Genomic DNA, 14443 nt, shown 5'->3' with positions numbered 1-14443 from the left:
ATGGTGCTATCAAACCAGTACCACTTCGCACTGGTGCAAACTTGGGGCTGGGAACCATCCTGCATATCACGGATTTTCATGAGCTAGCCGGCCACTCCCAGCCACAGGCCTCGAAACACAAACCGCGGCCCTTTTTGCTGGCAAACAAAACTCATCTCCCCGGCTTATGCATGGCAGATTACAGGAGGCTCTTTGTAGTATCAAACCAGCCCGACTTGGCACTGGTGCCACCTTTCATCTGGGAACAATCTTGCGTATCGTGGAGTTTCAGGAGCCAGTTGGCCCCTCCCAGCCACAGGCCCCCAAACACAAACCACGGCCCTTTTCCCTGCCAAACAAAACTCACCTGCCCCGCTTCGGGACGGCTGATTGAAGGAGCCACTTGGTACTATCAAACCTTCCTGACTTGGCACTGGTGCCACCTTTCATCTGGGAACCATCCTGCGTATCGAGGATTTTCAGGAGCCAGTTGGCCCATACCAGCCAGAGGCCCCCCAAAAAAACCACGGCCCTTTTCCCTGGAAACAAACTCAGCCGCCCTGCTGCAGCACGGCTGGTTGAAGGAGCCACTTGGTACTATCAAACCAGCCCGACTTGGCACTGGTGCCACCTTTAAACTGGGAGCCATCCTGCGAAAGGTGGATTTTCAGGAGCCAGCCGGCCACTCCCAGCCACATGACCCCAACGAAAACCACGGCCCTTTTCCCTGCAAACAAAACTCAGCGGCCCCGCTTCTGGGTGGCAGACTGCAGGAGCCACTTGATACTATCAAACAAGCCCGACTTGGCAGTGGTGCACCTTTCATCTGGGAACCATCCTGTGTATTGTGGATTTTCAGGAGCCAGCTGGCCACTCTCAGCCACACCCCCTAAAATGCAAACCACGGCCCCTTTCCCTGCAAACAAAACTCAGCTGCCCCGCTTCTGGATGGCAGATTGCAGGAGGCTCTATGTACTATCAAACCAGCCCGACTTGGCACTGGTGCCACCTTTTATCTGGGAACAATCCTGCGTATCTTGAATTTTCAGGATCCAGCCAGCCACTCCCAGCCACAGGACCCCAAACACAAACCTCGGCCCCTATTCCTGCAAAGAAAACTTAGTTGCCTGGCTTATGCATGGCAGATTGCAGGAGCCACTTGGCTCTATCAAACCGGCCCGACTTGGCACTGGTGCCACCTTTCATCTGGGAACCATACTGTATATCGTGAATTTTCAGGAGGCAGCCGACCACTCCGAGCCACAGGTCCCCAAACACAAACCACGGCCCTTTTCCCTGGCAAACAAAATTCAGCCACCCCGCTTCTGGATGGCAGATTTCAGGAGTCACTTGGTACTATCAAACCAGCACGACTTGGCACTGGTGCCACCTTTCATCTGGGAACCATCCTGCGTACCGTGGATTTTCAGGAACCAGCTGGCAACTCCCAGCCACTCCCCCAAAACCAAAAACCATAGCCCTATTCCCTGGAAACAAACCTGACCTTCCCCGCGTCCGGACGGCAGGTTGCAGGAAACACTTGGTACTATGAAAACAACCCGACTTGGCACTGGGGATATCTTCGGTCTGGGAGCCATCCTGCGTATTGTGGATTTTCAGGAGCCAGTTGGCCCCTCCACCCCACAGGCCCCCATACACAAACCACGGCCCTTTTCCCTGCCAAACAAAACTCAACTGCCCGGCTTATGCATGGCAGCTTGCAGGACACACTTGGTACTATCAAACCAGCCGGACGTGGCACTGGTGCCACCATTCATCTGGGAGCCATCCTGCGTACTGTGAATTTTCGGGAGCCAGCCGGCCACTCCCTGCCACAGGCCCCCAAACACAAACCTCGGCCCCTTTCCCTGCAATGAAAACTTACCTGCCCGGCTTCTGCATGGCAGATTGCAGGAGACACTTGGTACTATGAAACCAGCCCGACTTGGCACTGGTGCCACCTTTCATCTGGGAACAATCCTGCGTATCGTGGATTTTCAGGAGCCAGCAGGCCACTCCCTGCCACTCCCCCAAAAACACAAACCATGGCCCTTTTCCCTGGCAAAGACAACTCACTTGCCCCGCTTCTGGACGGCTGATTGTAGAAGCCACTTGGTACTATCAAACCAGCCCGACTTAGCACTGGTGCCACCTTTCATCTGGGAATCAGCCTGCGTGCCAGGCATATTCAGGAGCCAGCCAGCCACTCCCAGCCACAGGCCCCCAAACACAAACCACGGCCTTTTTGCCTGGAAACAAAACTGACATTCCCCGCTTCTGGACGGAAGATTGCAGGAGCCGCTTGGTACAATGAAAACAACCCGAATTATCACTGGGGATACCTTCGGTCTGGGAACCATCCTGCGTATCGTGGAGTTTCAGGAGCCAGCTGGCCACTCCCTGCCACTCCCCACAAAACAGAAACCTCGGCCCATTCCCTGGCAAACAAAACTCATCTGCCCCGCTTCTGGACAGCTGATTGAAGGAGCCACATGTTTCTTTCAAATCAAAACGACTTGGCACTGGTGCCACCTTGGGTCTGGGAACCATCCTGCATATCGTGGATGTTGATGAGCCAGCCGGCCACTCCTAGCCATAGGACCCCAAACACAAACCTCGGCCCCTTTCCCTGCAAACAAAACTCAACTTCCCGGCTTATGCATGGCAGATTGCAGGAGACACTTGGTACAATCAAACTAGCCCGACTTGGCACTGGTGCCAGCTTTCATCTGGGAACCATCCTGCGTATCGTGGATTTGCAGGAGCCGGCAAGCCACTCCGAGCCACAGGCCCCAAAACAAAACCCAAGGCCCTTTTCCCTGGAAAGAAAATTCAGCTGCCCTGCTTGTGCATGGCTGGTTGAAGGAGCCACTTGGTACTATCAAACCAGCCCGAATTGGCACTGGTGCCACATTTCATCTGGGAACCATCCTGCGTATCGTGGAATTTCAGGAGCCAGTTGGCCACTCCCTGCCACTCCCCACAAAACAGAAACCACGGCCCTTTCCATGGCAAACAAAACTCATCTGCCCCGCTTCTGGACAGCTGATTGAAGGAGCCACATGGTGCTATCAAACCCGTACCACTTCGCACTGATGCAACCTTGGGGCTGAGAACCATCCTGCGTGTTGTGGATTTTCAGGAGCCGCGCGGCCACTCCCAGCCACAGGCCACCAAACACAAATCACGGCCCTTTTCCCTGCCAAACAAAACTGAACGGCCTGGCTTATGCATGGCAGATTGCAGGAGCCTCTTGGTACTATCAAACCAGCCCGACGTGGCACTGGTGCCACCATTCATCTGGGAGCCATCCTGCGTACTGTGAATTTTCAGGAGCCAGCCGGCCACTCCCAGCCACAGGCCCCCAAACAAAAACCTCGGCCCCTTTCCCTGAAAAGAGAACTTACCTGCCTGGCTTATGCATTGCAGATTGCAGGAGACACTTGGTACTATCAAACCAGCCTGACTTGACATTGGTGCCAGTTTCATCTGGGAACCATCCTGCCTATCGTGGATTTTCAGGATCCGGTAAGCCACTCCGAGCCACAGGTCCCCAAACAAAATCCTCGGCCCCTATTCCTGAAAGCAAAACTTACCTGCCCGGCTTATGCATGGCAGATTGCAGAAGACACTTGGTACTATCAAAGCAGCCCGTCTTGGTAATGGTGCCACCTTTCATCTGGGAAACATCCTGCGTATCGTGGATTTTCAGGAGCCAGCTGGCCACTCCCTGCCACTCCCCACAAAACAGAAACCATGGCCCTTTCCTTGGCAAACAAAACTCATCTGCCCCGCTTCTGGACAGCTGATTGAAGGAGCCACATGGTTCTATCAAATCAAAACGACTTGGCACTGGTGCCACCTTGGGTCTGGGAACCATCCTGCATATCGTGGATGTTGATGAGCCAGCCAGCCACTCCCAGCCACAGTCCCCCAAACAAAAACCTCGGCCCCTTTCCCTGCAAACAAAACTCAACTTCCCGGCTTATGCATGGCAGATTGCAGGAGACACTTGGTACAATCAAACCAGCCCGACCTTGCACTGGTGCCACCTTTGACCTGGGAACCATCCTGCATATCGTGGATTTTGATGAGCCAGCCGGCCACTCCCAGCCACAGGCCCCCAAACACAAACCTCGGACCCTTTTTCCCTGCAAACAAAACTCAATTGGCCGGCTTATGAATGGCAGATTTCAGGAGACACTTGGTACTATCAAATCAGCCCGAGTTGGCCCTGGTGCCACATTTCATCTGGGAACCATCTTGCGTATCATGGATTTTCAGGAGTCAGCCGGCCACTCCGAGCCACAGGACCCAAACACAAACCACGGCCCTTTTCCCTGGAAACAAAACTCAGCTCTCCTTCTTCTGGAGAGCTGATTCAAGGAGCCACATGGTTCTATCAAATTGAAACCACTTGGCACTGGTGCCACCTTGGGTCTGGGAACCATCCTGCATATCGTGGATTTTGATGAGCCAGCCGGCCACTCCCAGCCACAGGCCCCCAAACACAAACCTCGGCCCCTTTCCCTGCAAACAAAACTCAACTTCCCGGCTTATGCATGGCAGATTGCAGCAGACACTTCTTGCTATCAAACCAGCCCGACTTGGCACTGGTGCCAGCTTTCATCTGGGAACCATCCTGCGTATCATGGATTTTCAGTTGCCAGCTGGCCCCTACAAGGCACAGGCCGCCAAACACAAATAAGGCCCCTTTTCCAGGAAACAAAATTCAGTTGCCACGCTTCTGGATGGTAGATTGCAGGAGCCACTTGGCTCTATAGAACCAGCCCGACTTGGCACTGGTGTCACCTATCATCTGGAACCCATCCTGCGTATCATGGATTTTCAGGAGCCAGCTGGCCCCTACCAGCCACAAGACCTCAAAAAAAAACCACGGCCCTTTTTGCTGGAAAGAAAATTCAGCTGCCCTGCTTCTGCATGGCTGGTTGAAGGAGCCACTTGGTACTATCAAAGCAGCCCGACTTGGCACTGGTGCCACATTTCATCTGGGAACCATCCTGCGTATCGTGGATTTTCAGGAGCCAGCTGGTCACTCCCAGCCACAGGCCCCCAATCAAAAACCACGGCCCCTTTCCCTGCAAACAAATTCAACTGCCCGGCTTATGAATGGCAGATTGCAGGAGACATTTGGGACTATCAAACTAGCCCGTATTGGCACTGGCGCCGCTATGGGATCTGGGAACAATCCTGCGTATCATGGATTTTCAGGAGCAAGCCGGCCACTCCCAGCCACAGGACCCTAACAAAAAACGACGGCCCTTTTCCCAGGAATCAAAACTCAGCTTCCCCACTTCTGGATGGCAGATAGCAGGAGTCACTTGTTACTATCAAATCAGCCCGACTTGGCACTGGTGCCACATTTCATCTGGGAACCATCCTGCGTATCGTGGATTTTCAGGAGTCAGCCGGCCACTCCGATCCACAGGCCCCCAAACACAAACCACGGCCTTTTTCCCTGGAAACAAAACTCAGCTGCCCCGCTTCGGGAAAGCTGATTCAAGGAGCCACATGGTGCTATCAAACCAGTACCACTTCGCACTGGTGCAAACTTGGGGCTGGGAACCATCCTGCATATCACGGATTTTCATGAGCTAGCCGGCCACTCCCAGCCACAGGCCTCGAAACACAAACCGCGGCCCTTTTTGCTGGCAAACAAAACTCATCTCCCCGGCTTATGCATGGCAGATTACAGGAGGCTCTTTGTAGTATCAAACCAGCCCGACTTGGCACTGGTGCCACCTTTCATCTGGGAACAATCTTGCGTATCGTGGAGTTTCAGGAGCCAGTTGGCCCCTCCCAGCCACAGGCCCCCAAACACAAACCACGGCCCTTTTCCCTGCCAAACAAAACTCACCTGCCCCGCTTCGGGACGGCTGATTGAAGGAGCCACTTGGTACTATCAAACCTTCCTGACTTGGCACTGGTGCCACCTTTCATCTGGGAACCATCCTGCGTATCGAGGATTTTCAGGAGCCAGTTGGCCCATACCAGCCAGAGGCCCCCCAAAAAAACCACGGCCCTTTTCCCTGGAAACAAACTCAGCCGCCCTGCTGCAGCACGGCTGGTTGAAGGAGCCACTTGGTACTATCAAACCAGCCCGACTTGGCACTGGTGCCACCTTTAAACTGGGAGCCATCCTGCGAAAGGTGGATTTTCAGGAGCCAGCCGGCCACTCCCAGCCACATGACCCCAACGAAAACCACGGCCCTTTTCCCTGCCAAACAAAACTCAGCGGCCCCGCTTCTGGGTGGCAGACTGCAGGAGCCACTTGATACTATCAAACAAGCCCGACTTGGCAGTGGTGCACCTTTCATCTGGGAACCATCCTGTGTATTGTGGATTTTTGGGAGCCAGCTGGCCACTCTCAGCCACACCCCCTAAAATGCAAACCACGGCCCCTTTCCCTGCAAACAAAACTCAGCTGCCCCGCTTCTGGATGGCAGATTGCAGGAGGCTCTATGTACTATCAAACCAGCCCGACTTGGCACTGGTGCCACCTTTTATCTGGGAACAATCCTGCGTATCTTGAATTTTCAGGATCCAGCCAGCCACTCCCAGCCACAGGACCCCAAACACAAACCTCGGCCCCTATTCCTGCAAAGAAAACTTAGTTGCCTGGCTTATGCATGGCAGATTGCAGGAGCCACTTGGCTCTATCAAACCGGCCCGACTTGGCACTGGTGCCACCTTTCATCTGGGAACCATACTGTATATCGTGAATTTTCAGGAGGCAGCCGACCACTCCGAGCCACAGGTCCCCAAACACAAACCACGGCCCTTTTCCCTGGCAAACAAAATTCAGCCACCTCGCTTCTGGATGGCAGATTTCAGGAGTCACTTGGTACTATCAAACCAGCACGACTTGGCACTGGTGCCACCTTTCATCTGGGAACCATCCGGCGTACTGTGGATTTTCAGGAACCAGCTGGCCACTCCCAGCCACTCCCCCAAACACACAAACCATAGCCCTATTCCCTGGAAACAAACCTGACCTTCCCCGCGTCCGGACGGCAGGTTGCAGGAAACACTTGGTACTATGAAAACAACCCGACTTGGCACTGGGGATATCTTCGGTCTGGGAGCCATCCTGCGTATTGTGGATTTTCAGGAGCCAGTTGGCCCCTCCACCCCACAGGCCCCCATACACAAACCACGGCCCTTTTCCCTGCCAAACAAAACTCAACTGCCCGGCTTATGCATGGCAGCTTGCAGGACACACTTGGTACTATCAAACCAGCCGGACGTGGCACTGGTGCCACCATTCATCTGGGAGCCATCCTGCGTACTGTGAATTTTCGGGAGCCAGCCGGCCACTCCCTGCCACAGGCCCCCAAACACAAACCTCGGCCCCTTTCCCTGCAATGAAAACTTACCTGCCCGGCTTCTGCATGGCAGATTGCAGGAGACACTTGGTACTATGAAACCAGCCCGACTTGGCACTGGTGCCACCTTTCATCTGGGAACAATCCTGCGTATCGTGGATTTTCAGGAGCCAGCAGGCCACTCCCTGCCACTCCCCCAAAACCACAAACCATGGCCCTATTCCCTGGCAAAGACAACTCACTTGCCCCGCTTCTGGACGGCTGATTGTAGAAGCCACTTGGTACTATCAAACCAGCCTGACTTAGCACTGGTGCCACCTTTCATCTGGGAATCATCCTGCGTGCCAGGCATATTCAGGAGCCAGCCAGCCACTCCCAGCCACAGGCCCCCAAACACAAACCACGGCCTTTTTGCCTGGAAACAAAACTGACATTCCCCGCTTCTGGACGGAAGATTGCAGGAGCCGCTTGGTACAATGAAAACAACCCGAATTATCACTGGGGATACCTTCGGTCTGGGAACCATCCTGCGTATCGTGGAGTTTCAGGAGCCAGCTGGCCACTCCCTGCCACTCCCCACAAAACAGAAACCTCGGCCCATTCCCTGGCAAACAAAACTCATCTGCCCCGCTTCTGGACAGCTGATTGAAGGAGCCACATGGTTCTATCAAATCAAAACGACTTGGCACTGGTGCCACCTTGGGTCTGGGAACCATCCTGCATATCGTGGATGTTGATGAGCCAGCCGGCCACTCCCAGCCACAGTCCCCCAAACACAAACCTCGACCCCTTTCCCTGCAAACAAAACTCAACTTCCCGGCTTATGCATGGCAGATTGCAGGAGACACTTGGTACATTCAAACCAGCCCGACCTGGCACTGGTGCCACCTTTGACCTGGGAACCATCCTGCCTATCGTGGATTTTCAGGAGCCAGTTGGCCACTCCCAGCCACAGGCCCCCATACACAAACCACGGCCCTTTTCCCTGCCAAACAAAACTCAACTTCCTGGCTTATGCATGGCAGATTGCAGGAAACACTTGGTACTATCAAACCAGCCGGACGTGGCACTGGTGCCACATTTCATCTGGGAGCCATCCTGCGTACTGTGAATTTTCGGGAGCCAGCCGGCCACTCCCTGCCACAGGCCCCCAAACACAAACCTCGGCCCCTTTCCCTGCAATGAAAACTTACCTGCCCGGCTTCTGCATGGCAGATTGCAGGAGACACTTGGTACTATGAAACCAGCCTGACGTGGCACTGGTGCCAGCTTTCATCTGGGAACAATCCTGCGTATCGTGGATTTTCAGGAGCCAGCAGGCCACTCCTTGCCACTCCCCCAAAAAAACAAACCACGGCCCTTTTCCCTGGCAAACACAACTCACTTGCCCCGCTTCTGGACGGCTGATTGTAGAAGCCACTTGGTACTATCAAACCAGCCCGACTTGGCACTGGTGCCACCTTTCATCTGGGAACCATACTGTATATTGTGAATTTTCAGGAGGCAGCCGACCACTCCGAGCCACAGGTCCCCAAACACAAACCACGGCCCTTTTCCCTGGCAAATAAAATTCAGCCACCCCGCTTCTGGATGGCAGATTTCAGGAGTCACTTGGTACTATCAAACCAGCACGACTTGGCACTGGTGCCACCTTTCATCTGGGAACCATCCTGCGTACCGTGGATTTTCAGGAACCAGCTGGCCACTCCCAGCCACTCCCCCAAAAACACAAACCATAGCCCTATTCCCTGGAAACAAACCTGACCTTCCCCGCGTCCGGACGGCAGGTTGCAGGAAACACTTGGTACTATGAAAACAACCCGACTTGGCACTGGGGATATCTTCGGTCTGGGAGCCATCCTGCGTATTGTGGATTTTCAGGAACCAGCTGGCCACTCCACCCCACAGGCCCCCATACACAAACCACGGCCCTTTTCCCTGCCAAACAAAACTCAACTGCCCGGCTTATGCATGGCAGCTTGCAGGACACACTTGGTACTATCAAACCAGCCGGACGTGGCACTGGTGCCACCATTCATCTGGGAGCCATCCTGCGTACTGTGAATTTTCGGGAGCCAGCCGGCCACTCCCTGCCACAGGCCCCCAAACACAAACCTCGGCCCCTTTCCCTGCAATGAAAACTTACCTGCCCGGCTTCTGCATGGCAGATTGCAGGAGACACTTGGTACTATGAAACCAGCCTGACGTGGCACTGGTGCCAGCTTTCATCTGGGAACAATCCTGCGTATCGTGGATTTTCAGGAGCCAGCAGGCCACTCCTTGCCACTCCCCCAAAAAAACAAACCACGGCCCTTTTCCCTGGCAAACACAACTCACTTGCCCCGCTTCTGGACGGCTGATTGTAGAAGCCACTTGGTACTATCAAACCAGCCCGACTTGGCACTGGTGCCACCTTTCATCTGGGAACCATACTGTATATTGTGAATTTTCAGGAGGCAGCCGACCACTCCGAGCCACAGGTCCCCAAACACAAACCACGGCCCTTTTCCCTGGCAAATAAAATTCAGCCACCCCGCTTCTGGATGGCAGATTTCAGGAGTCACTTGGTACTATCAAACCAGCACGACTTGGCACTGGTGCCACCTTTCATCTGGGAACCATCCTGCGTACCGTGGATTTTCAGGAACCAGCTGGCCACTCCCAGCCACTCCCCCAAAAACACAAACCATAGCCCTATTCCCTGGAAACAAACCTGACCTTCCCCGCGTCCGGACGGCAGGTTGCAGGAAACACTTGGTACTATGAAAACAACCCGACTTGGCACTGGGGATATCTTCGGTCTGGGAGCCATCCTGCGTATTGTGGATTTTCAGGAACCAGCTGGCCACTCCACCCCACAGGCCCCCATACACAAACCACGGCCCTTTTCCCTGCCAAACAAAACTCAACTGCCCGGCTTATGCATGGCAGCTTGCAGGACACACTTGGTACTATCAAACCAGCCGGACGTGGCACTGGTGCCACCATTCATCTGGGAGCCATCCTGCGTACTGTGAATTTTCGGGAGCCAGCCGGCCACTCCCTGCCACAGGCCCCCAAACACAAACCTCGGCCCCTTTCCCTGCAATGAAAACTTACCTGCCCGGCTTCTGCATGGCAGATTGCAGGAGACACTTGGTACTATGAAACCAGCCTGACGTGGCACTGGTGCCAGCTTTCATCTGGGAACAATCCTGCGTATCGTGGATTTTCAGGAGCCAGCAGGCCACTCCTTGCCACTCCCCCAAAAAAACAAACCACGGCCCTTTTCCCTGGCAAACACAACTCACTTGCCCCGCTTCTGGACGGTTGATTGTACAAGCCACTTGGTACTATCAAACCAGCCCGACTTGGCACTGGTGCCACCTTTCATCTGGGAACCATACTGTATATCGTGAATTTTCAGGAGGCAGCCGACCACTCCGAGGCACAGGTCCCCAAACACAAACCACGGCCCTTTTCCCTGGCAAACAAAATTCAGCCACCCCCCTTCTGGATGGCAGATTTCAGGAGTCACTTGGTACTATCAAACCAGCACCACTTGGCACTGGTGCCACCTTTCATCTGGGAACCATCCGGCGTACCGTGGATTTTCAGGAACCAGCTGGCCACTCCCAGCCACTCCCCCAAAAACACAAACCATGGCCCTTTTCCCTGGAAACAAACCTGACCTTACCCGCGTCCGGACGGCAGGTTGCAGGAAACACTTGGTACTATGAAAACAACCCGACTTGGCACTGGGGATATCTTCGGTCTGGGAGCCATCCTGCGTATTGTGGATTTTCAGGAGCCAGTTGGCCCCTCCACCCCACAGGCCCCCATACACAAACCATGGCCCTTTTCCCTACCAAACAAAACTCAAATGCTCGGCTTATGCATGGCAGATTGCAGGACACACATGGTACTATCAAACCAGCCGGACGTGGCACTGGTGCCACCATTCATCTGGGAGCCATCCTGCGTACAGTGAATTTTCGGGAGTCAGCCGGCCACTCCCTGCCACAGGCCTCCAAACACAAACCACGGCCCCTTTCCCTGCAATGAAAACTTACCTGCCCGGCTTCTGCATGGCAGATTGCAGGAGACACTTGGTACTATGAAACCAGCCCGACTTGGCACTGGTGCCACCTTTCATCTGGGAACAATCCTGCGTATCGTGGATTTTCAGGAGCCAGCAGGCCACTCCCTGCCACTCCCCCAAAAACACAAACCATGGCCCTTTTCCCTGGCAAAGACAACTCACTTGCCCCGCTTCTGGACGGCTGATTGTAGAAGCCACTTGGTACTATCAAACCAGCCCGACTTAGCACTGGTGCCACCTTTCATCTGGGAATCATCCTGCGTGCCGAGCATATTCAGGAGCCAGCCAGCCACTCCCAGCCACAGGCCCCCAAACACAAACCACGGCCTTTTTGCCTGGAAACAAAACTGACATTCCCCGCTTCTGGACGGAAGATTGCAGGAGCCGCTTGGTACAATGAAAACAACCCGAATTATCACTGGGGATACCTTCGGTCTGGGAACCATCCTGCGTATCGTGGAGTTTCAGGAGCCAGCTGGCCACTCCCTGCCACTCCCCACAAAACAGAAACCTCGGCCCATTCCCTGGCAAACAAACCTCATCTGCCCCGCTTCTGGACAGCTGATTGAAGGAGCCACATGTTTCTTTCAAATCAAAACGACTTGGCACTGGTGCCACCTTGGGTCTGGGAACCATCCTGCATATCGTGGATGTTGATGAGCCAGCCGGCCACTCCCAGCCATAGGACCCCAAACACAAACCTCGGCCCCTTTCCCTGCAAACAAAACTCAACTTCCCGGCTTATGCATGGCAGATTGCAGGAGACACTTGGTACAATCAAACTAGCCCGACTTGGCACTGGTGCCAGCTTTCATCTGGGAACCATCCTGCGTATCGTGGATTTGCAGGAGCCGGCAAGCCACTCCGAGCCACAGGCCCTTTTCCCTGGAAAGAAAACTCAGCTGCCCTGCTTGTGCATGGCTGGTTGAAGGAGCCACTTGGTACTATCAAACCAGCCCGAATTGGCACTGGTGCCACATTTCATCTGGGAACCATCCTGCGTATCGTGGAATTTCAGGAGCCAGTTGGCCACTCCCTGCCACTCCCCACAAAACAGAAACCACGGCCCTTTCCATGGCAAACAAAACTCATCTGCCCCGCTTCTGGACAGCTGATTGAAGGAGCCACATGGTGCTATCAAACCCGTACCACTTCGCACTGATGCAACCTTGGGGCTGAGAACCATCCTGCGTGTTGTGGATTTTCAGGAGCCGCGCGGCCACTCCCAGCCACAGGCCACCAAACACAAATCACGGCCCTTTCCCCTGCCAAACAAAACTGAACGGCCTGGCTTATGCATGGCAGATTGCAGGAGCCTCTTGGTACTATCAAACCAGCCCGACGTGGCACTGGTGCCACCATTCATCTGGGAGCCATCCTGCGTACTGTGAATTTTCAGGAGCCAGCCGGCCACTCCCAGCCACAGGCCCCCAAACAAAAACCTCGGCCCCTTTCCCTGAAAAGAGAACTTACCTGCCTGGCTTATGCATTGCAGATTGCAGGAGACACTTGGTACTATCAAACCAGCCTGACTTGACATTGGTGCCAGTTTCATCTGGGAACCATCCTGCCTATCGTGGATTTTCAGGATCCGGTAAGCCACTCCGAGCCACAGGTCCCCAAACAAAATCCTCGGCCCCTATTCCTGAAAGCAAAACTTACCTGCCCGGCTTATGCATGGCAGATTGCAGAAGACACTTGGTACTATCAAAGCAGCCCGTCTTGGTAATGGTGCCACCTTTCATCTGGGAAACATCCTGCGTATCGTGGATTTTCAGGAGCCAGCTGGCCACTCCCTGCCACTCCCCACAAAACAGAAACCATGGCCCTTTCCTTGGCAAACAAAACTCATCTGCCCCGCTTCTGGACAGCTGATTGAAGGAGCCACATGGTTCTATCAAATCAAAACGACTTGGCACTGGTGCCACCTTGGGTCTGGGAACCATCCTGCATATCGTGGATGTTGATGAGCCAGCCGGCCACTCCCAGCCACAGGCCCCCAAACAAAAACCTCGGCCCCTTTCCCTGCAAACAAAACTCAACTTCCCGGCTTATGCATGGCAGATTGCAGGAGACACTTGGTACAATCAAACCAGCCCGACCTTGCACTGGTGCCACCTTTGACCTGGGAACCCTCCTGCATATCGTGGATTTTGATGAGCCAGCCGGCCACTCCCAGCCACAGGCCCCCAAACACAAACCTCGGACCCTTTTTCCCTGCAAACAAAACTCAATTGGCCGGCTTATGAATGGCAGATTTCAGGAGACACTTGGTACTATCAAATCAGCCCGAGTTGGCCCTGGTGCCACATTTCATCTGGGAACCATCTTGCGTATCATGGATTTTCAGGAGTCAGCCGGCCACTCCGAGACACAGGACCCAAACACAAACCACGGCCCTTTTCCCTGGAAACAAAACTCAGCTCTCCTTCTTCTGGAGAGCTGATTCAAGGAGCCACATGGTTCTATCAAATTGAAACCACTTGGCACTGGTGCCACCTTGGGTCTGGGAACCATCCTGCATATCGTGGATTTTGATGAGCCAGCCGGCCACTCCCAGCCACAGGCCCCCAAACACAAACCTCGGCCCCTTTCCCTGCAAACAAAACTCAACTTCCCGGCTTATGCATGGCAGATTGCAGCAGACACTTCTTGCTATCAAACCAGCCCGACTTGGCACTGGTGCCAGCTTTCATCTGGGAACCATCCTGCGTATCATGGATTTTCAGTTGCCAGCTGGCCCCTACAAGGCACAGGCCGCCAAACACAAATCAGGCCCCTTTTCCAGGAAACAAAATTCAGTTGCCACGCTTCTGGATGGTAGATTGCAGGAGCCACTTGGCTCTATAGAACCAGCCCGACTTGTCAGTGGTGTCACCTATCATCTGGAACCCATCCTGCGTATCATGGATTTTCAGGAGCCAGCTGGCCCCTACCAGCCACAAGACCCCAAAAAAACACCACGGCCCTTTTTCCTGGAAAGAAAATTCAGCTGCCCTGCTTCTGCATGGCTGGTTGAAGGAGCCACTTGGTACTA

This window comes from Zonotrichia albicollis, chromosome 3 (genome assembly GCF_047830755.1).
Source record: "Zonotrichia albicollis isolate bZonAlb1 chromosome 3, bZonAlb1.hap1, whole genome shotgun sequence".
Classification (NCBI taxonomy): domain Eukaryota; kingdom Metazoa; phylum Chordata; class Aves; order Passeriformes; family Passerellidae; genus Zonotrichia; species Zonotrichia albicollis.
Note: the sequence above shows the minus strand (reverse complement) of the source record.